The sequence below is a fragment of the Budorcas taxicolor genome, chromosome 11, assembly GCF_023091745.1.
Source record: "Budorcas taxicolor isolate Tak-1 chromosome 11, Takin1.1, whole genome shotgun sequence".
Lineage (NCBI taxonomy): Eukaryota > Metazoa > Chordata > Mammalia > Artiodactyla > Bovidae > Budorcas > Budorcas taxicolor.
Genome location: NC_068920.1, coordinates 105,503,104 through 105,526,866, shown reverse-complemented (window position 1 = coordinate 105,526,866; position 23,763 = coordinate 105,503,104). Strand labels below are relative to the sequence as shown.

General features: G+C 46.7%; 1 non-coding gene across 1 annotated transcript; it reads left to right on the top strand.

The window, feature by feature from the left end:
• The first annotated feature begins 22,333 nt into the window (after positions 1-22,333).
• On the top strand, positions 22,334-22,459 carry LOC128057105 (U6atac minor spliceosomal RNA). The gene has a single exon (XR_008200286.1). It is a non-coding gene; the product is annotated as a U6atac minor spliceosomal RNA (small nuclear RNA).
• The last annotated feature ends 1,304 nt before the right edge of the window (positions 22,460-23,763 follow it).

Genomic DNA, 23,763 nt, shown 5'->3' with positions numbered 1-23,763 from the left:
GAATCAGTTAAGATGAAGTCATATTGGAGGAAGGTGGGCGCTTAATTCAGTATGACTGGTTTCCTTATAAAAAGGAGAACTTTGGACATAAACAAGAACACAAGGAGAAGACCAAGTAAGCATGAAGGCAGAGATTAGGGCGAACGCATTACAAGGCAAGGGCTTCCCTGGTGGTCCAGATGGTAAAGAATCCACCTGCAATGCGGGAGACCTGGGTTTGATCCCTGAGTTGGGAAGATCCCCTGGAGGAGGGCATGACAACTTCACTGTAGTATTGTTGCCTGGAGAATTCCCATGGACAGAGGAGCCTGGTGGGCTTCAGTCCACGAGATTGCAAAGAGTTGCACATGACTGAGCAACTAAGCACATATTACAAGGCAAGTCAAAGTTTCCAGCACACTAGGAGACACCAGTGGGGGCGGGAGGGCTGGGACAGAGACTCAGTAAGATCCTGCAGGAGGGACCGTGTCTGTGACCCCATGACCTCTGACATCTGGCCTCCAGAACCAGGGACAATACCCTTGTGCTGCTTGTTACCTGGTGGATGAGCTTTGTCACAGCAGCCTTAGGAACCTGATACAGCTGGGGAGGGGGTTGGTGATGACAAGGGGAATGGTTGCTTCTTCTTGCCTTCTCTTCTCACACGTCACTGGCTGCTGGCATTTCAGACGCGAGCCATGTCAGGGCAGGTGGGGGCAGTGAGGACAGTGTTTGGACCGTAAGCACCTACGTGGACAGCAGCTGGCCTTGGGCTTCCTCCCTGGTTTTCTGTCCACATGTTGGTCTCTGGGAGGTGTTCTCCAGACCTCTAGAAACAGGCTGACTGGCATTTGCCATAAATTAAGAGGCTTAGGTTTGCCAAATGCAGACTCAGGTTAAAGAGAAAGGCCTGCTCTTAGGGCAGCTGGTGGGAACCAGGCCTCTGAAGGCTTCACTCCCGTCCTCCCCTGCAGCCTCCAGACATCCCACATGCTGGTCATCCTGATGTGCCTCTCAGATCACAGCTCCTGTCTGCACAGCTGGGGCTGAACTCCAGAGCATGTCCTCACATGCCCCCCTGGAGGGGGCCAGTCTCAGGTACAGGACATGAGGAAGGGGCCTTCCAGTCACCTCCCTGCAACCTGTCCACACAAGCCCCAAGTCTCCCAACTGCGGGCCCCTCCCACCTGCAGATCTATGCACCTGAACACCGGTGGAGCCTCACCTGCGCCCCAGGGATTCCTGCTCGCCCAGGGCCTGTGGACGAGTTCCCACCCTGCTATTCCTGCCAGCAGCTCCTCCATCCGGGGCTGCAGCTGCACTTCCCTGGGAGGTCTGCACTGGCCTTGGGGTGGCCTTTCCCAAGTTTGTCCCTCCTTGGACATTGTCCCTCCACCCTGGGAGCCACAGAGAAATCTCTTTACATCTTACATTTACTTTTTAAACTCACAGCATAATAATTCTTTCAACTGAACATCCTCTGTTTAGACCACCGTATGGTCCTGTCACCCCTTTCTCTACCTCTGTGGTCAGCATGGAAAGGAGGACCACACTGAGTAAGGAGGATCTTGAGTAAGGCCCAGGCAACACAGAGGACCACGTGGAGCATGGCTGGGCACAGAGCAGATACTCGGTAACTTCCTGCTCATCATCTCTGCTAATGATATTGATAGATCTGGGCAAATTAAGATTAAGATGTCATGAAATTAGATGACAAGATGAAGAATCTAAACAGCCAACTGGAAACTATAAAAAGCAATCAGATGATGATTCATATGGTTGTATGGTGGAAGCCAATACAACATTGTAAAAATTAAACAAAGAATATGAAAAAAGAATATAGCTGAGTCACTGCTGTGCACCAGAAACTCACATATCATTGCAAATCAATTATTGAGCCTGTTCTGTGTCTGGGCCTTTGAAGCTCTGGAGCTGAGTTAAAGCTTGCAGTGAGTACACAGCTGGCTGGGTATGATGTGAGTTTCCAGGGCCCCAACTTGGCCATCATACTCGCCCATGTCCCTGGGGAATTGAGAACAGATGAATCAAAGCTCTTTTCCAGAAATGTGCTACAGAAGGACAGCATTGCCCCTGACAATCTTTCACATCAAAGTGGCTCCACATGCAGGCTGCAGCTCTGGGGGAGGACTGGAGTGCCACATCAAGAATGTCTTCTGCAAAGAGGAGTATGGAGATGAAATGAAGCCAACTGTGAGAAAATTGCCCAGCAGTAAAGGCCAGGACGGGACTCTGACCCCGGGTGTGCCATAGCACGTGACTCCTGGCTGTGCCACAGCAACAGAAGTGCAAGGGCTTATTTGATTCTAGACAAGTCAGCAGGGTGGGGCTGTTTCCTGGGGCCATTTGCTCAGTAGTGTGGAGTTAAGAGAAAGCACAGAGATCCAGGGAAATCTGGCTCCTCTGCTCAGCAGCTCAGAGACTTCAGGCTCAGTAATGACGTTTCTAGATACTGAGGGGCTCATTGATCAAGTGAGGAGAATTCTCACCTCTGTCAAGATTGCCTCCTTCTTTGGGACAATGACTTGGGTCTCTAGTATGCCACCTGGCACCCTGTGACCACCCAGGCCTTGTGGCCTTGTGCTGGGTCCCCTGCTCAGTCCACCCAGCCCAGTCTGATGCATGATCCTATTCCCTCATCAGTGTTGTTGTTCAGTTGCTCAGTGAGTCCGACTCTTTGGGACCCCATGGACTGCAGCACGCCAGGCTTCCCGGTCCTCCATTAGCTCCTGGCTTTGTTCAAACTCATGTCCGTTGAGTCGATGATGCCATCCAACCATCTCATCCTCTATCGCCTCTTTCTCCTCCTGCCTTCAATCTTTCCCAGCCTCAGGACCTTTGCCCCATTGGTCGTGTCCACTCTTTATTCTGGCTGCCTGACAGTCGACACAGCCTCTGGTGACAGACATAGCAGCTGAGGCTGCTCTGGGTGGTATCAGTGGAACTGGAATTTAGTCAAGCAATTTCTTCACACCTGACACAGAGAGCCAACTCATTGAAAAAGACTGTAATGCTGGGGAAAATTGAGGGCAGGAGGAAAAGGGGATGACAGAGGGTGAGATGGTTGCATGGCATCGCCGACTCAGTGGACATAAGTTTGAGCAAACTCTAGGAGACGGCGCGGTCTGTCATGCAGCAGTCCGTGGGGTCACAAAGAGTCGGATGTGACTGAGCAACTGAACAAACAACATAGCTGATTTACAGTGTTGTGTGACTTTTTGCTGTACAGCAAAGTGAATCAGTTACACATACATCCACTCTTTCTAGATTCTTCTCCAACATAGGCCATCACAGAGCATTGAGTTGAGTTCCCTATACAACATAGTAGGTTCTTATTAGTTGCCTACAGCGGGCACACCTGTCCTGTAGCCAATCAACAAACATTTATGAAATGAATTAACAGATTTATGGACATGGGAGTGGCGAGGAAGAAGAGGGTGGGGTGTATGGACAGAGTAGCATGGAAACATATTCACTACCATATGTAAGTAGACAGCCAGTGGGAATTTGCTGTATGACTCAGGGAACTCAAACTGGGGCTCTGTAACAACCTAGAGGGGTGAGAAGGAGTGGGAGGTCAGGGGGAGGTTCCAGAGGGAGGGGACATATGTGTACCTATGGCTGATTCATGTTGATGTATGGCAAAAACAAAAGCAAAATTTTAAAGCAATTATACTTCAATTAAAAATAAATAATTTAAAAAAATGAATTAATGCATGAAGAACTACAAACCAAGCCAGGAAGGGCAGTTAAAATACATAAGCAGGATTAATTTAAACATTCAACACGGTATTCGTACAAACTTTGGATTTTTACTGCTACTGCTGCTGCTAAGTCGCTTCAGTCATGTCCGACTCTGTGCGACCCCATAGACGGGAACCCACCAGGCTCCCCCATCCCTGGGATTCTCCACACAAGAACACTGGAGTGGGTTGCAGTTTCCTTCTCTAATGCATGAAAGTGAAAAGTGAAAGTGAAGTCGCTCAGTTGTGTCTGACTCTTAGTGACCCCATAGACTGCAGCACACCAGACTCCTCCATCCATGGGATTTTCTAGGTAAGAGTACTGGAGTGGGTTGCCATTGCCTTCTCCATGAATTTTTACTGGAAACATTTAAATAATCAGATACAAGTCGGCCTCGCTTGTGTGTCTTTCCCATCTCCCCTGGTGTCTGTTGTTTCTCTGCATGAAGTGGGAGCGGAGAGTTCAATGTCAACAAGAATCTGCCCATCCTGGCCCCAGGGACTTGAGCAACAATATCTTGGAGTGAGGGGGTGGGGGTGGGGTGGCCCTGGAATATTTTAAAACCCAGCATCTCCTCCCAGGGAGCGTGGAATGTGATTATAGCCTGGCCCTGGGTACAGAAGAGTGCGTCTTTGTGTTTTTCGGATGAGCAGTGCTCACGAATATTAATTCTCCAGCCTTTGAATAAATGACACCCCAGTGGGCCATGTCCCCAAATCACAGAGACGGGAGCACTTACGCAGGGCCTGTGGATGTGGAGAAGTCAGACAGCGCAGAGTGAGGAAACAAAAACCAGGGTCTGAGGGTGTTTCTGCAGTTTGGAGATGAGCGAAGTGTCCAGGGAATCTTGGAGATGAGCAAAGTATCCAGGGACTCGACAGAGCTAAAAGCAAAGGCGGAACAACCCTTAGGAGCCCTGAGCCCTGAGCTCCTCATGCCACCCCTGACTCCCGGAATTGACTCCCGCCCCATGGAGACACTGTTTGCTGTGACTGACCTACTTTTCCACTGGAAAGATGAGCTTGCTGAGGTGTCCTCCCCCCTCAGTTATTTTAAAGCCTTCTTTTTCTAGCTCCGGCACAGCAGTGCTGGGGAATGGTGAGCCACGCTATGGCTGGGCTGCAGAAACTTCTGGGATGATGGCATGAGTGCACTGGGCAATCCAGGACCACGGCTGCAAGCCCACCAGCCTGCTGGATGCCTGGACACATGTGGCTGCTCATGTGACTGAGGAACTGAATTTTTAAAATTCAATTTAATTAATTTAACTTTAGCTACTGCAGCTATTCCAGCTATGGTTAAATTAAATAAAATTAAAAATTTCGATTCCTCAGTCACACATAGCTGGGGCTTCCCTGGTGGCTCGGATGGTAAAGAATCTGCCTACAATGTGGGAGACCTGGATTTGATTCTAGGGTTGGAAAGACCCCCTGGAGAAGGGAATGGCTATCCACTCCAGTATTGTTGCCGGGAGAATTCCATGGACAGAGGAGCTTGGCAGACATGACTGAGAGACTAACACACGTAACTAGTGGCCACAGTACCCACTACATCAAAAGAGCCCTGTCAGCACCTCGACTCAACTTCCAGCCTCCAGACTGTGAGACAATACGTTTATGTTCTTTGCAGTCACCAGTTTTTTGGTCCTTTGCTACAGCAAAAGAACATGCCCTGTGAAGACCAGGGACAAGCCATGTGACCCAGGCCTGGCCTGCAGAGGCCCCAGCCATCGTTTGCCCACCATGATCACAGGCCAGGAAGGGGTAAGGAACACATGCCAGGCTGATGAGGGGCATAAATGCTAAGTGCTACATCATTCAGTCATGTCTGACTCTTTTTGTGACACCGTGAACTGTAGCCTGCCCGGCTCCTCTGTCCCTGGAGTTCTCCAGGCAAGAATACTGGAGAGGGTTGCCATGCCCTCCTCCAGGGGATCTTCCCAACCCAGGAATCGAACCCATGTCTCTCGTGTCTCCTGCATTGGCAGGTGGGTTCTTTACCGTCTGAGCCACCAGGGAAGCCCCAGCGCTTCAGGCAGGGGTGTGTGCTGGTAACTTTAAGAATATCACAGCTGTTCACAGGTGGACAGGGCCAAGTCATCTCCCTGAGAGCTAAACAAAGGCACCAGTGTTTGCCAAAACTACAGAGAAGGAGAAGTGTTGTTTTCTGACAAATTCCTCAGCTGCCAGTGTTGGCTTGGAGCATCTGTTGATTGCCTGTATCCAGCCATGCCTGCAGCCATCCCCCTTTTAGACACACAAGCTCCAAATCCCTCTTTTATTTTTCTTGGTCGTGCTTCCCTCACTTGTGACCAAGAGTGGTTGTGTCAGATAGACCCTATTGTCACTGCAGCTCTGTGCTGGGAGCCTGATGGGCCAGCTACCTTCCTCAGTCCCACCTTTGGCACCTGGGAAGCTGATGCTGTGGAGTAGCCAACTAAGAAACTGTTTAGTGACACTGCTAAATCATAGCCTCTTAGAACAGCTCGTGTCTTTTTCTTCATGTGGTTTCCAAGCAGGATGTGAGATTGGCATGTCTCTGCTGGTGACTTACGCAGCAGACCAGGGAAGGAGATTGGGGCCCTGCAAAGCCTCCCCTTCCCCTGCCAAATCTCAACCTGCCTCCCACCTCTCACACTATTTCCCTGGGCTAGGACTTTGCTGCTTTGAGTGAAACTCCAAGGTGAAGTGACTGAAGCCCAGGTTGCAAATTAGTCTGGAAAGACCTTGCTCATGGAGGAGGGGGAGTGGTTGGAACGAAACCTGCTGAAAGAAGGAAGTGCATGACCTTAACAGATGTGTAACCCTTGATCCTGCTGGAAAAAATTAGACCGTTGAGAAACTACGCATTTTACATCAAAATTTGGTACTTTTATAAAGCAAGTATAATTTCAGTATTTTTAATCTGTGCCCTCAGCGCAATTTAAATATGACACACTGAGCAGGCACTCAATTTTGTCCTTAAGAGAAAGAGTCAAACTTGTGACTGTCTAAAATTCAGCATTTCCTTGAACAACCCATGTTAATTGGCAGAATTTTTGAAGTATATATATATAAACTTGCAAAAGTGAGAAGCTGATTTAACTTGAACAGATTAGTAGTGGGTATCTTCTAATACAGGGAACAGAAAACCAAACCATTTTTGGCCCTTGACCTTGAAAGCTGTCAGACAAAGCATGATAAAACTTGAATTTGGGAAAAGTATATGGAATGCTTTTAGTGGCAAAACATAACCTAAGCAATAGAGGAAATGTAAAAACTCACAAGAATTTCTTAAAGTCTGAAGGAATGGTGCCTTCATGTAAGGCTTGATCCAGGGCCTCCAATGCTCTGATCAGATTAAGTTTCTGTCTTTCCTCTGTCTCATCATACCCTCCCCATTCTTGGAAGTGTCCTCTCCACTCACCCAACCCAGTCTGTTCTCTCAATCCCTCCACTATCCTGCACCCAGTGGATCAGGAAGAGGAGCTCAGAGAAGCTTTGAATCTGGAAGGCAGAGTATGCATTGGATTGACAATAGAGAGAACACACTGCAGCAGAAAGTATCCTCCCCAAAGGCATGGAGGAGTGAACTTGCTGGAAACTTGAGGAGCTTTGAGTGGCTCCTTGTTGCTGAGAAGTGAGTTTTGGGAAGACAGTGAGTTGGGGGTGGGTAGGGTCTCTGCCCCAAGCTGAGCTGAGGAGGCAGCACTGTATCCTGAATGTGATGGAGAACACTCCACATTGGGTATACAATGATAAGATATGTGCTTTAGAAGGAAAACTAAAGAGACTGGTTCAGACTGGTCTGAACAATAAGGAAGTTTATCATCGCACACGAGGCAAGTTCAGATGGAGGGCAGGTCCAGGCTTGGCAAGACCTGCACCTCAAAGATGCCCGCACAGACCTGACTTCTTCCTACTTCTCTGCTCTGCCAGCCTGGGTGTGCACTTCAGCCAATGTCTGGCTCTCCTCATGGTCACAAGAGGGCTGCGTGAGACAGGCAAGGTTTCTGCCATTCCCTACACACCCAGTAGTAGGCGTCAGGAGGCTGTGAGGGAGAGAACGGCATCAGGAGGGGAAGAGAAGCGGTAATAAAAGGAAGAGAGGGGGAAGCCAAAGAGATAGAGAGAAGCCAGAGTGAGAGAGAGAAAAATTCTCTTCCAGGAGCAAACTTGAACTTTTTCTCAAGGAGCCTTAGGTGGGAGACCAACAGTGGCCATATAGCAGGCCCTTGCCTCAGCTTACACCAGGGGGGCTATTGTACTTGGGAACTGGCAATGTTTTGATTTCAGAAAGGAAACAGAGAGCCTGTGATTCATAACACAGTCCATCCCCAGGGACTCTGGGCTGATGTCACACTCAGCCATGGGAGGCCTGGGCGGGAACAGTGGCTGTGGGGCTGGACAGCTTGGTGGACACAAGGGATTCGGGGAAATAATGAGGCAGACGTGGAGCCAGAGGACCTGGAGAGACAGCAAGCCGGCTCTCCTGCCACTAGAGGTCATGAAGAACTGAGACCAAGTCCGTTCGTAACTGTAACTATTGAGGTATCTGCAATTCATTCCTGTGAGATGCTCCCTAGCACACAGAGCTGTGGCTTCTATTTGCTTTAATACTTTGTTTCAGATGCAGAAGCAGGAGCTCCCCAGGCCTTCCTGACCTATGGAAGCGTGTGTTCCCCTGTGTGTATTCACCTGTGCATCTCCTCCGTTCACGTGTCTGAAGGACAGGTGAGAGAACACACCTGGGGCTCTGGGCTCAGGCCCCCTTCAGGCCTGCATCCCACACCTGGGGGTCTGCCTCTTGCACCTCTTGCCAGGTGGGGAGGCCGCCTGGGGTCGCAGAGCACATGGAGCAGAACTTGCCCGTGATCAGTTCCCTAGCTGGAAGGACAGACCAGGAGCCGAAGCTACTTGTGTTTCCTCCACGGCCAGCAGCCCTGACCCCTCTGGACCTCTGGTGCTCCCGCCAGAATTTAAACTCCTTTTCCCAGGGTTTTAATGGTTGCTGACTTACACCCTTCTCTTTGTGGCCTTGGCCTCTTTCTCTCTGACTGGCTGGTTTGCAGCCTGGCCTTGCGGCAGATACTGCTCCCCAACTACAGGCACAGGTAAGATCCACCTTCCTCCTCCAAGGCTCTACCTGCCTGGTCTTTCCTGGTTTGAACTTCCTGTGCCTCTTGTCAGCAGCCCCCACCAACCATATCTCTGGATCTATTGTGTGATGCTGACAGATGGAGGCCACACTGCTATCTGGGCCAAGTCCCCACTCTGAGACGATTGGTGCATTTCGTCACACGTGTAGTCCTGTATGGTGACTGTGTGTGTGTTGTTGTTCAGTTGCTAAGTCACGTTCGACTTTTTGCGACCCCATGGACTGCAGCGTGCCAGGTTTCCCTGTCCTTCACTATCTCTTGGAATTTGCTCAAACTCATGTCCAATGAGTGGGTGATAAGATCCAAAATCTCATCCTCTGCCACCCCCTTCTCCAGGCCTCAATCTTTCCCAGCATCAGGATCTTTTCCAATGAGTCAGCTCGTCACATCAAAATATTGGCGCTTCAGCTTCAGCATCAGTCCTTACAGTGAATATTCAGGGTTGATTTCCTTTAGGATTGACTGGTTTGATCCCCTTGCTGTCCAAGAGATGGTGACTGTACATGAAGCCAAAGATGCGGGTTCCTTTAAGGTTGCAGTTAATCCATTCACCTGGATGGGCTCAGATTGTTCCTTTCAAAGTAGGAATCATCTCAGCCCAGAAAGATAGACAGTTTTAAGGATGGGTGTGTGGGTAGAGGGTGGCTCAAATATAGACAAGAGAACTCACCTGGAAGAAGACTTGTTCACAGTAAGCAGTATCACTATGTCCATTGGCGGTTCACTAACAAAATACCCCATTAACCCTCCATTAGTAGGGCCCATTGGGCATCTTCAGTGGTCTGTGGTTGCTCATAGGAAGCCAAGGTGCTAATAGATTGAAAACAGGATCTCACAATCCCAGGACGCAACTACTGAAGTCTGTGTACCCCAGAGTCCGTGCTCTACAAGAGAAGCCACTACAATGAGAAGCCCAAGCACCACAAGAGAGAGTATTCCCCATTCACGGCAACTAGAGGAAAGCAGCAAAGACCCAGCACAGCCAAAAAGAAATAATAATAATAAAAAATATTAGCCCAAAGAAAACAGAACATAGTAATAAAGACAAAAATAAAATAAAAACAGAAGCAATATTGTAAGAAATTCAACAAAGACTAAAAAAAAAAAAAAAAAAGGTCCACACACAAAATAATCTTAAAATATCCCATGACTGCATGTATATGATTGTTTCTGAATCCCAGAAGGATGGCCTTTTGCTCAGAGAACTGACTTTTCTTTGCAGCCTTCTTTCTGCTGTGTTTATACTTTGGCGTTTCACAGCGCCTCTTCTAGGTGAAATGATTTCACAATGTCATTTGTATTAGGCTTCGCTTTGTTATTCAGTTGAAGCCTTCTGTAGGTGGAAGACAGGAGTGAGTTCTGGCTTGTTTACCATCTCTTTACCTGGCTTGATGACCCCATGTTTGTATAACAGGAACTCAGGAGATGAATCAGTATTTCTCATGAAGCAACACGCTGCTCCTCTGTGTGCAGAATAACTAGGAAAGTTTGGGGTGATTGCAAATGACCACTGCTCTGGCCCCTTATTTTCTATATTGGAAGGGTTCTGGCTTTTATTCACCCTGAATTTTCTAAAATGTCAAGTCTTACACCTGTTGAACTCTAGCCTGTGCTCAGCCTCTCAGTCACATCTGACTCTTTGCAACCCCCCTGAACTGTAGCCCACCAGGCTCCTCTGTCCATGGGATTTCCCAGGCAAGAATACTGCGGTGGGTTGCCATTTCCTTCTGCAGGTAAACTCTTGCTAAATAATGTTGAACTATCAATATGGGAATGGGTGCTTTCCTGAGATGTTTTTTTTCATCCTCCAGCAGCTTTAATTTCCTATATCTCTTTCTCGTTTTCGACTCTCCTGGCAACCCTCCACTTTTCATCTCATCGTTCTGTAACTAAGCTTCCAGAAACAGAACGGTCCTCCAGGTGTGGTCTCCTCTAGTCTCTGAGCAGTGAGGTCACTCTTCTCTTCATAATGGTACCTTGTTCTTACCTGGCACACACACTCCTTCCAAAAGCCGAGCCAAAGTAAGTTACCAGCTCCTTCAGCAAACAGAGACCTGCCAGCCAAGTGCCACCCCCTCCCCGCCCCATATTTTTAGAAACTTACTTAACAGGCATGGTGTGTTCCTAACAGAAACCAGTAAAAATGACCTTGGATGTTCAGGGGTCCTTTACTCTTGGATCTCAAAGTACAGGGGAAACTTGAGTTTATAACATCCCTGGGGAATAGCTCCCCTGCTGTTTAGTTTAAGTGGAAGGTGGGAGGCTTTGGGGAAAAGTACCAACCCCCACAAAGGCCTGGAGAGCTGCAGTCCGTGGGGTCACCAAGAGTCAGATGTGACTGGGCGACTGAATTTCTGAACAACACCTACCACCCCCACAGAGGGTGGGGCTTTTGAAACTGGATCCAGGGTGACATCAGGGAAAACGTGCTTGGTAATGGGGCCTCCAGAGTGTCATTTTTACTAAAAGATTTACGTAATTACTGGCCAATTACCAGGTGACTCTAATGGTAAAAAAATCCCGCCTGTCAATGCAGGAGACATGAGACACAGGTTCAATCCCTGGGTTGGGAAGATTCCCAGGAGAAGGAAATGGCTGGGAAATCCCGTGGACAGAGGAGCCTGGCGGGCTACAGTCCATGGGGTCACAGAGTTGGATACAACTGAATGACTTAACAACAACAACCAGCAAATCACAGGAATGAAAACAGGATACAGTGAGGAGGAAATTATTTAAGAAATAACAAAGAAGAGTTTCCTAGAACCTGAGATGGGCTTTCCTAGAAGGATAATATTTTCTAGATTAAAAGGGTCCACCTTGGACCCTGCCTGAAGTCTGAAAATGAGCCAGTCCAAGGACATCACTGCCGAATTTTAGGACCCCATGAAGGAGAAGACCCCAAACACTTCCAGGGGTGAACCAGCCATTCACAGGTCAAGACTCCAGGACAGAATGGCACTAATTGCCCATCCTTGTACCAGGCCTGGAAGATGGGAGACAGTGAAGCAGAGCTTTCAAAATTCCAAGGAGAAATGATACTGATCCTGGAATTCTGACTCCAGCCAGAAAATCAACCAAGTGTGTGGATGGAAAAAAGACTTGATAGGACGTGTGAGATTTGCGGAAATTTGTCAGGAAGCTGCTGCAGGGTATAGCCTCTAAAACGGGGGAGGGAACCACAGAAGAAGAATTGGGATTCAGAAAACAAGGGCAGGACAGGGCATTTCCTTGGGAAGAACGAACAGACACCCTGACATGTTTGGCTATAGAAATGGGAGATTTACACTAATAAATTTCAGAGTTTGAAAGTATGGTAGTAATAAATAGTTAAATGTACACACACACACAACCCTGGTACAACGGTAAGCTCCAAAGAAAATGTGTAAGAAACAAAAAAACAAATAGCTTGCACTGTGACTCAGCTGTGAACAGCATTTACGAGCATCATTCTGTAAACACTGAACTGCTGTAACCAATTTATGTGCAAACTTTATTGATGCTGAGAGGATGGGAAGCCAGGAAACATGTTTGAGTGAGGTGGGGGCACAATGAGTGAGGGAGAGCGCTGTTTGAGGACAGACTTGGCATCTCAGGCTGGGGAGCCTGGAGGCAACGCCTAAATGGGAGACTCTGGGAAGAGGAGCAGAAGCGTGTTGTCTGGAGACAGAAAAGGAAAAAACCAAGGATATCCTCAACTGGTGCAGGTGGGCTGCCTACCAGGAGCAGAGTGTGCTCAGAGGCTCTGTCGCTCTTCAAAAAAGCTTGTAGAACCCCCGCAGGACTTTAAAATTGCACATAGGTAATTTGTGCTGGAGCAGACTCTTGAGAGTCCCTTGGACTACGAGGAGATGAAAATAGTCAATCCTAAAGGAAATCAAGCCTGAATATTTATTGGAAGGACTGATACTGAAGCTGAAGCTCCAATACTTTGGCTACCTGATGTGAAGAGCCAACTCATTGGAAAAGACCCTGATGCTGGGAAAGATTGAGGGCAAGAGAAGAGGACGACAGAGGGAGGATGAGATGGTTCGATGGTATCACCAACTCTATGGACATGAGTTTGAGCAAATGCTGGGAGATGGTGAAGAACAGGGAAGCCTGGCATGCTGCAGTCCATGGGGGTCACAGAGTTGGGCATGACTCAGTGACTGAATAACAACATACATTATTGGGATTGAAAAGACCCAGATAGCTAAGTTGGGAATGATAGGGACATTGCTCTCCAAGGGCACTCAGGGGCCAGGGTGAGGACTCAGATGGGGCAGGTGATGCAGGTGAGTCAGGTGTGGGCATCCTGACTGCAGGCTGGGGTGGAGTGAACCTTCAAGGACTCCTCCCTCCTTCCAGGGACCTACAGACCTCACTTTGGGGAACTTAAGGTTCCCTTGGGAAACAACTAGTCTCCAATCACAGGACTGGTCTATTGCTGAAAAAAAAAAAAGGTAAGAGTGTGTTTCGAGGGTAGGACGTATGGATCATAATTAGAATTAATGAGTAAAAATTCCAGTGTTAGTCTGGGCAGCATGAGTATTCATTACAGATTTGATGAAAGTGATTCGAGTTCATTAAAAGTTAAATGTTCTCATTCCTCAGGACGTTGCTCTCAGTTAGTGACATGAGGGTCTCCATTCTCCAGCACATCCTGCCCGGAATCCCTGGGCTGAAGCTAAAGCAGGTTAAGTACTGTCTCATCTCCTGGTGCCCCAGCCGTCCTAGAAGCCGTGCTCAATTTCCACGATGAAACCTCTTTAATCCTCTCTGTTTCCCCTCAGGCTGGCTGCAGGCTCTCGACTCTGTGAATTTTTAATTAAGCTTGAGCTAGTGATGCACATGCAGTTCTGCAATCCCTGAGACCCAAGTGGTTTTTCTGTGCTTCTTTTGATGGCCTTTTCCAGCAAGGCCTGGGGTATAGTTCTCCAAGAGATGAATGAAGAGGGCTCAGGGTAGAGGAAGAAAGAGAGGTGGTTATCACGGTCAAAGGCCCTGGGACAAAGCCGATTCTCTTCTCTGCTGGTTATTTGCAGGCGCCCCACCACATGGTCCCACTTTCTGCCTCCATTGTGCTTTGAATCCCAGGATCTAGGCTTTCTAGGCTCCTTTGCTTGTACCCTGGCTTCTTGACTTCTGGTTAGCTCTGGAGTCATCAGGGGAGGACGGTGGGCAGTAGGCAAGTGTCTCTGGCCCCAAGTTCTCTCAGGGCCTCACTCCATGCTCCCTCTGCTGACCCATCAGCTCCCCAGATGCCAGTCACCATGGGAAACCCCTCCATACCCCCTGAATAGCTATTTAATTAAACTCACTTCACTTAGACTTAATGACTGGGCCATCTGTTTCCTGCCAAGACCCGAGCTGATAAGAGTCTGGTTTCAGCAGTGTCATCTATTTGTCTCTAGGTCTCCCCACCAACTTATGAGTCCCCAAAGGCAATGGCTCTGACCTATTCATCCATGTCTCCTAGGATCTAGAACATGGGCTGGCATCCACAGGCATTCAAGGTATATGTGACAAATGAAACACGCAGCTGCTAGGGAATGTCTGCATGCGGTGCTGAATTTCAGAGAAACCCTGAAGCTATTCAACATATGCAGACTCGGAAACAAGAGTGGAGACTAAGACAGAGAAAGAAATATTTACCACTGTGCTATTTCACAGTCACTAATGTTTTTTTAAGATTTATTTTTCTTTTGAACTTTTTATTTTGTATTGGGGGGTATACAGATGGTATACCCTGGTGGCTCAGATGGTAAAGAATTTGTCTGCAATGCGGGAGACCTGGGTTTGATCCCTGGGTTGGGAAGATCCCCTGGAGGAGGGCATGGCAACCCACTCCAGTATTCTTGCCTGGAGAATCCTCATGGGCAAAGGAGCCTGGCGGGCTACATTCCATGGGGTCGCAAAGAGTCAGACACAACTGGGACTAGGAGCATAGCCGATTAACAATGTTATGATAGTTCAGGTGAACAGCAAAGGCACTCAGCGATACATATACATGTGTCCGTTCTCCCCCAACCCCCTCCCGTCCACGCTGCCACATAACATTGAGCAGAGTGCCCTGTGCTGTACAGTAGGTTCTTGCTGGTTATCCAGTTTAAATATAGTAGTGTGCACATGACCATCCCAAACTCAACATCCCTTGTTTGTGGAACCTAAAAAGAAATGATACAAATGAACTTGCAAAACAGAAAGAGACTCAGAAAAGAAACTTATGGTTGCCGGGGGGCGGGGGGGAGTTGGGGAGGAAAAGGAATAGTTAAGTTTTTTTTTAATGTGGGTCATTTTAAAAATCTTTATTGAATTTGTTACAATATTTTTTACGTTTTGGCTGAGAGGCATGTGGGATCCTAGCTCCCTGATCAGGGATGGAACCTGAAGCCCATGAATTGGAAGGCAAAATCTTACCACTGGACTGCCAGGGAAGTCCTGTCACTAACTGCTTAGGCCAAGCCCTTTTCCACTCCAGACATGAACGTCAAGACTGTCTACAACCTACTAGCCTCTACAACCAACTCCACAGACTCTCACCTGAAGATACTGGATAAACGTGTGAAACAGAAGCCAAGGCATACAGAACCTAGGGGGGGTTTGGACAACAAGCCCACCATTCTGGATGCTTTCAGCCATTTTTAGGGGCTTAAACAATAAAGTTCATTACTTATTGCTATTGTTCAGTCACTAAATGGTGTTCAACTCTTTGTGACCCCATGGACTGCAGCATACCAGGCTTTCCTGTCCATTACTGACTCCTGGAGCTTGCTCAAACTCATGTCCATTGAGTTGGTGATGCCATCTAACCATCTCATCCTCTGTCACCCGCTTCTCCTCTTGCCCTCAATCTTTCCCAGCATCAGGGTCTTTTCCACTGAGTTGACTGCTTGCATCAGGTGGCCAAAGGATTGGAACATCAGTTTAAGCACCAGTCCTTCCAATGAATATTCAGAACTGATTTCCTTTAGGACTGACTGGTTTGATCTCCTTGCTCTCTGTTATTATCTCACACAAAATTCTGGAGGCTCAGGATCTTCTCTGATGCCTCATAAGGTTGACTTTTATCCTTGCTGCCCCACCAAACTTGCACATTCAGAGGCCATCACATGACAGCCACTGGCTCAGGGGCCACCTTCACACCAAACACAGGGAAGGAGGTTCTTCTCACCTGCCTGGTTTTCTCAGCAAGGCCTCAGTACATGTACCCTCTTGTCCATTGGCCTCAATTGGCTCTCAGGCCCATGACCTGGCTACAGAGAGGGTGGTGAACGAATGTCTGGTGTTTTCAGGCTCCATGATGAGAAGCAATCACCACCAGCAAGAAGAAGGGGCTGAGGACGGACTATTGAATAAACAACCAACAGTGTCAGGAACACAGACCAAAGATTCAGTAGAGCACAGGTGCCGGATTCTTGGAGGGCTGCACACACACTTCACTGAGAAAGTTCTCTGATGGACATACTCTCTCCATTCTTCACATGGGTTGATTTATTTGAGCAGAGTAACTCCAGAGGCAGAAGCCACACTGACTTCAAGCTGCCCCTCCAGGAGATGCTCTGTTGATGGCCGTGTCACAGAGAAGGACAGGTGACAAGCGAATGTTTCGAGGGGCTTTAGGAGGATACACACAGATGAGAGCTGTCACGGGTCCTAAACGTACACACACACCTCTGTATCTGATGCGATTCTCACACTATTCCCAACTGCATTTTCATGGTTTATTATATTTACTTGCATTTGGCATCTGACACACCAGAAAAGTCAATATTTGTCAGTAATTCTGCTGTTGGTCTCCTTTTGCCAAAGTGCTGTTTAAGCAAAAAAAGACATGTCTGGGTTAAAGCTTAGGGTGGAATAGATCATGAACGTCTGTGCTGTGTGCTCAGTTGCGTCTGACTCTTTGTGACCCGTGGACTAGAGGCAGCCAGGCTCCTCTGTGCATGGGATTTCTCAGGCAGGAATATTGGAGTGGGCTGCTATTTCCTTCTCCGGGGGATCCTCCTGACCCAGGGATTGAATCTGTGTCTCCTGCATTGGCAGGTAGATTCTTTACCACTAGAGCCACCTGGGAAATTCAGTCATGAAAAGTAAGGTGCTAACATTCTCTTTTGCTTAATGAAGAGATGTAAGCTTAAAAAAATTGTTTGAAAGAGGAGAGATCAAATGTTTATCAAGTTCCAAATCTGAGTCAGTTGTAGTGAGATGGCTGAACCTAGAGCCTGTCACACAGAGTGAAGTCAGTCAGAAAGAGAAAAACAAATACTGTATATTAATGTGTATATGTGCAATCTAGTGAAATGGTACTGATTAATTTATTTGCAGAGCAGGAGTAGAGACACAGAAGCAGAGAACAGACTTGTGGACACAGTGACGGAAGGAGAGGACGTAAGATGAGAACGTAATTGACGGAACTGAGAACGTAAGATGTTATACACGACCACGTGTAAAAGAGACAGCTAGTGGGAAGCTGCTGTGTAGAACAAGGAGCTCAGCTCAGTGCTCTGCAATGACCTAGAGGGGTGATATAGGGATGGGTGGAATGGAGGCTCAAGAGGGAGGGAATATATGTACTCATAGAGCTAATACATACAGCAGAAACGAACACAACATTATAAAGCAATTATCCTCCAATTAAACATTTTAAAAGAATAAAAGAACAGTTATCAGGTTCCTTCTGCAGGCTACATATTCTGCATATAATCTCATGGCCCCATGCATGGGGTGCGTACTGTGTGTATGTGTGTGATGTGCATATCTGGTGTGTGTGTGAAGCCATGATGTGATGTGTGTGTGTGTGGTGGTGGGGTTATGTATCTGTGGGGATGTATGTATGTGGTGTGTGTGTTTGGTGTGTGTATGTGTGTGATGTGTGTGTATTTATGTGGGATGTGTGTGTATGCTGCGTGTGTATGTGTGTGGTATGTATGGGTGTGTTGTGTGTGTATGTGTGTGGCATGTGTATATGTGTGTGGTGTGTGTGCATGGTGTGTGTATGTGTGTAGTGTATGTGTATGTGTGTGGTGGGTATATATGGTGTGTGTATGGTGTGTGGTGTATATGTGTGTATGGTGTGTGTGTGTATGTGTGTGGTGTGTGTATGTGTGTGGTGTGTGTGTATGGTGTCTGTGTGTGGTGTGTGTATATGTGTGTGGTGGGTACGTATGGTGTGTATATGTTGTGTGGTGTGTATGGTGTGTGGTGTGTGTGTATGGTGTGTGTATGTGTATGGGGTGTGTATGTGTGTGGTGTGTGTGTGTATGGTGTCTGTATGTGTGTGGTGTGTTTGTATGATGGGTGCGGGGGATATGTACATGAGGGGGTATATGTGTGTGATGTGTAGTGAAGGGATTGCAAGCCCCTTTTTACAGTGAGGGAGCTGACTCCAGGACAAATCCCACAGCTCATTGGTGGCCGTGTCCAAATTCACAACCATGTTGGGGCATGATTTTTGACCACCCCTCCCCAGACACTGTGACTGGGCTACAAACATGTAACCTCACAGGAGCCCTCACATCCGTGAGCCAAAAATCCCCTCTTCCTGAGGGTGGAAACCCCTGAGCAATAGGGCATCCCTGTGACTCAGATGGTAAAGAATCTGCCTGCAGTGTAGGAGATCCCGGTTCGATTCCTAGGTCATGAAGATCCCCTGGAGAAAGAAATGGCAACCCACTCCAGTATTCTGGCCTGAAGAATCCCATGGACAGAGGAGCCTGGTGGGCTACAGTCCACGGAGTTGCAAAGAGTCGGACACAACTGAGCGACTAATGCTTTCATTTTCCTTAAGCAATGAGCAGCCCTAGCAGGAATGGCCACTTTCATGAAATTCTGTTGTTGAATGCGTGGCCTGTGGCACTGCAGTGTCCTCAGGCCTGGCCTGTGTTGAGGAAATGACCAGCCAGTTTGCTGACCCTACAGTTCCAGTGGTAGCTGCTGGGGAGGAGGGGAGGCTGTCTTGGTGTGGGAGATGCTCACGTCTAATTATTATCCACAGATACTCCTCCAAACCATCCCTTTACTGATTAAAATTCTACAGTTGTCTTCCTCATATTCTTATTTAATTTTTTCTTAAAGGAGGATAAGAGAATGCAACCTATCAGTACCTTAGACTACAAGTGAGAAGCCAGGTTCTTCTGCCCCCAGGCCCTGAAGTCTGGCTTCTCAGTCAGAGCCCAGCTCCAGTCCTGGGTCACTAGCCAGGCTGGGCCTGTCTGGGCTGTGTGGCCTCCTCCCAGCTGGCAAGTCTCTCTAGGTATCAGTTTCCTCATTTATAGGCAGAAAGGGCTCACTCAGATGCTCTCAAAACTTGTCTCATGCTTTGAAATATTTGATTCTAAGATTTGGGGAAAACAATAGCGTTTTCAGATCAGGGATCATGTCCAGATCACAGCACAATCCACTCCCACAAGAACCTAAAGGAACCTCTGGGACAGGATAGTTCCTTCAGCTCCAAGCATGCCATCTCTAAGGTTGCATCTGAGATCTCTCCTTTCATGGGAGACCATTTATCTAGTCCTCATGTGTCCTTGATTCAGTCTGATGAAATCTAAGAACACAGTAGTTATCAAGCCATGCCCAGGGACAGACCCAGCTGTAATCCCTCCCTGAGAACAAATGAAGCGAACAAAATTAAGCAAAGAGACTTGTTAACCTCTCTACAAGTTTGTTTGCAAAAGAAAAATATATATATGCGAGAATTTTCCTCTAGCTTACCTCTAAAATAGATCTGAATCAGTGGTTTCTACCCTCAAAGGTAGAGCTGTAAAATGTTTCCCTACATCTGTGCCTCTGTCCTGAGAACAGAGAGGTTGGCAGGTGGTGTGATCATAACCAGCAGACAGGGTACCAAGCATATCTTAGGAACCCATTTCTACCAATCCCAGCCTCCCAGGGTGTACTTACAATACACTGCACTTGTCATTGCTGTTGTCCAGTTGTTCAGTCATGTCCGACTGTTTGTGACCCCATCGACTGCAGCACACCAGGCTTCCCTGTCCTTCCCTATCTCCCTGAGCTTGCTCAAACTCATGTCCATTGAGTCGGTGATGCCATCTAACCATCTCATCCTCTGCAGCTCTCTTCTCCAGCCATCATTCTTCCCCAGCATCAGAGTCTTTTCCAGTGAGTCAGCTATTGCCATCAGGTGGCCAAAGTATAGGAGATTCAGCTTCAGCAACAGTCCTTACCAACTGATTATAATGCCTGGGTTGGATGTGATAAACCTCTTTACACAATAGTTTTTAAAAAGTCTGTGCTGAACAACATGAATTGTGGGGTGTCACCTAATGTGCCTAGCAAATATTCCTGCCCAGACTGATTGTTCGAAGCCTTGATAACCAAAGCTGAGCCTTAATGACTCTCCCCTCCAGGCAGAAATGATTGAGTCAAAGAGGAAAATAAAAACTGAGCATACTTATTCCTCTTCACAACTTTACAGTGTTAACCATTTGCCCCAAGGATGAATCTCAAATAATTACAATGTTAACCACTTGCCCCCAGGAGGAATCTCAAATAATTCCATGTGTAACTGTGACTGTTTAATAATTGGTTCTCTGTTTCTCACCATTGCCATGGAGATGGACATCTTGGGCCATAGTGCCAGAGGCATCTCCTGTCTAAATGTGTTCTGATCATCAGTGCAATTCTTGATGAGCCAGAGGCAAGCGCGGCTCGAACAGTGTGGTTGATGAGCCAAAGACTAGTGGTGTACGTGCCATCCGATTCCTTCAGTGACACTGTCAATGCCGAGGCGGCAACTTGAAAGAGTTTTCAGTCAGTGAAATGCTCCTTCAAACACAATCTGACTCAGAGAGCTTGTCCATCAAATAGAAAAGTGGAGAAGCTCGGGATGAAGGTTGTAGCTCTGGGGAGAATGGCCAGGTTGGGGGGAGGGTTTGTTCCTTGGTTTCCTGGGGGCACTTCTGCAGGGCCTGGGATGCTGAGATTGGAGGAGGTTAGCACATTCTGCCTGCAGTGCTCTGGGAGGGGCAAAAGAGAAAGCAACTAGTCCTGATTCACTTCTTAGCTAGAAAGGTTAGAACTAACCAGCCTATTTTTTGTTGTTCTTTTTAAAATTTATTTATTTTGAATTGAAGGATAATTGATTTACAATATTGTATTGGTTTCTGCCATACATTAGCATGAATCAGCCACAGTTATACACATATCCCCTTCTTACTGAACTGCCCTCCCACCTCTCACCCCATCCCATTCCCCCATGTTGTCACAGAGTGCCAAATCAGTCTTTTTTAATTTAATAAATCCACTAGAATATGCACACACAGAAACAAAAACAACATTTTAAAGATTGAATCACAAAGGGACTTCATTTAGAGACACCCAAGAGCTCAAGTTTGAAGTACAACTTAGAGGAAGGGTGGGGACAGAATGACAGGACAGAGATGTGTTAAATCTGGTTTATGCCAGCTAACGAAAGCTGCTCAGCCTCCAGGAATTTTCCAGGACACCTGTTCAACACTGACTTTATTAAAAATTAAAGTATGTATCCAGCAATCGCACCCCTTGGTATCTCTCCAAATGAGTTGAAAACCCTCACACAGATGTTTATAGCAGTTTTCGTTATAATCACCAAAACTTGGAAGCCACCAAGATGTCTTTTGGTAGGTGGTGAATAAATAAACTGTGGTGCGTCCAGACAATGGAGTATGATTCAGCATGAGAAAGAAAAAGAGTATCAAGCCATGAAAAGACGTGGAGGAACCCTAAATGTTACTAATGTTACTAATGAAAGAAGCCAATATGAAAAGTGTACATACTGTGGGATTTCAACTGTATGAGGTTCTGGAAAAGGCAAAACAATGGAGACAATCAGAAGGTCAGCAGTCGCCAGGGATTAGGGTAAACAGGCCAAGCAGAGGATTTTTAGGGCAGTGAGATTGCTCTGAATGATACTATAATGGTGAGTACATGTCATTATACACATGTTCAACCCTATAGCCTTGTGGACTGCAGTCCATAGCGTCACAAGGAGTTAGCACAGCACGTAGATTACATAGAGATTCCCAGGTGACTCAGAAGTAAAGAATCTGCCTGCAACTCGGAAGACGAGGATATGATCCCTGGGTCGGAAAGATCCCCTGGAGGAGGGCATGGCAACCCACTCCAGTGTTCTTGCCTGGAGAATTCCATGGACTGAGGAGCCTGCAGGCTCCAGCCCATAGGATCGCAAAGAGTTGGACACGACTCAGTGGCTGAGCACAGCATGGAGACCATCCAACACCAAGGGTGAGCACAAATGCAACACTGGACTCTGGGTGATGGTGTGTCCATGTGTGCCCATCAGTTTTAACGAAGGCACCATCCAGGGTAGGGTGCTGGTAACAGGGGAGCGTGTGAGTGGGGTGGAGGCAGAGGGCTAAGCGAGAATCTCAGTGCCTTCTCCTCAATGCCTTCTCCTCAGTGTTCCTCTGAATCTAAAGGGCTCTAAAAAAGAAAGTTTATTGAAAGTTAACCGTAGTGTATGAAAGAAGAGAAGGTTAGCACTCTCCTTGACAAGGATGGAAGAGGCTCTGGGGCCTAACAACTGGCATTCGGTTAAGGCATTACCACCTACTTTGTGGCATCTAACCACTGCTTTTTTCTTCTGCAGTTTTGAATGATCTGTGGCCACATGCAGCAATATATTTACATCTGATCACAATGCAATTAATCATGTATTAATATTTGGTAATTAAAAGATAGTATTAAAATTTTAAAAATTAAACTGTAAATTTTAATTCATAAAATACATTAAATTAGAGGTAATAAACACTCAAAAGTCACCACTTCCTCCTTGTTTATCACATTTTACTTTTATCTTATGTTCTCAAGTTTACTCACTTGTATCATATCTGTAAAGTAGAATTATTATGTATTGCTTGCTACTGGACTGCTCTTCCCAGCTCTGTGATAAGCGGCCTCAATTGGGTAGCTTGAAATTACACTGCCTGTCATGGGAATACTTACACAATAGAAATCACTATGTACAGGATTTTTCCCCAGGAAGGTTGATTATTAAACACCACACCACTGATAACATGTACAGTATGAGCTCAGATAGTGGGATAAGTAACATGTGCATCTGAGGATGCTCATCAAAGGACAGCTTTTGGGAAAAGATTATGGAAACATAGATCTTCATATATGATTAAACCAAGTAATTCACTCTGAATGTATCCAAAGACCTCTTTAAAATGGTTCCAGTGATTCTCTCTCCTGGAAGCCAGGAACCCTCACCAATTTGAAGAATTAAATCACTCAAATCTGAAGAAGAAACAGCTGCCTCAAGAGCAGCCCTCTTGCCATCAGAATTACTCAGATCTCGTTCTGAGAGACAGAAGTTAATTGCCAAACTGTTTACTGTAATTAAGTCTATCAGCATGGTTTTCTCCTGATGAAAATAAAGATCGGTATATTGCATCTTCTGGGAAAGGAGCCTTTTATCTCCCCTAAATTAGAAATCTATGATTCTATGCAAGTTCTCTTCAAGACATGGCTTCCCGTGCCTCAAAAATATGAAGGACTTAAAAAAATTAATATTTGCCACAATAGAGAAGCTGGTTGCAGGTACCATTAATTCACTGCAAGCACTATTGTATCCTGATACATCTCATCGAGGTTATTTAAGTGTGTCTGAAGAATGTGTCTTTCACCAGCCTTTGCTTCCAGTGATAAACTATGAAACACTGAAACAGAGGTATTACATACCCTCTATTATCTATCTAAATGTATCCATCTATGTATCTACCATTTATCTGTCATCATCTGTCAACATATCTATCAATAATCTATTATCTATCTACTTGTCTATCATATCTGTCATCTATCCATCGTACCTATCATCTATCTATCATATCTATCTTAGTGTCACACTACAGTAGCAATAAAAAATAATTCTTTGAGGA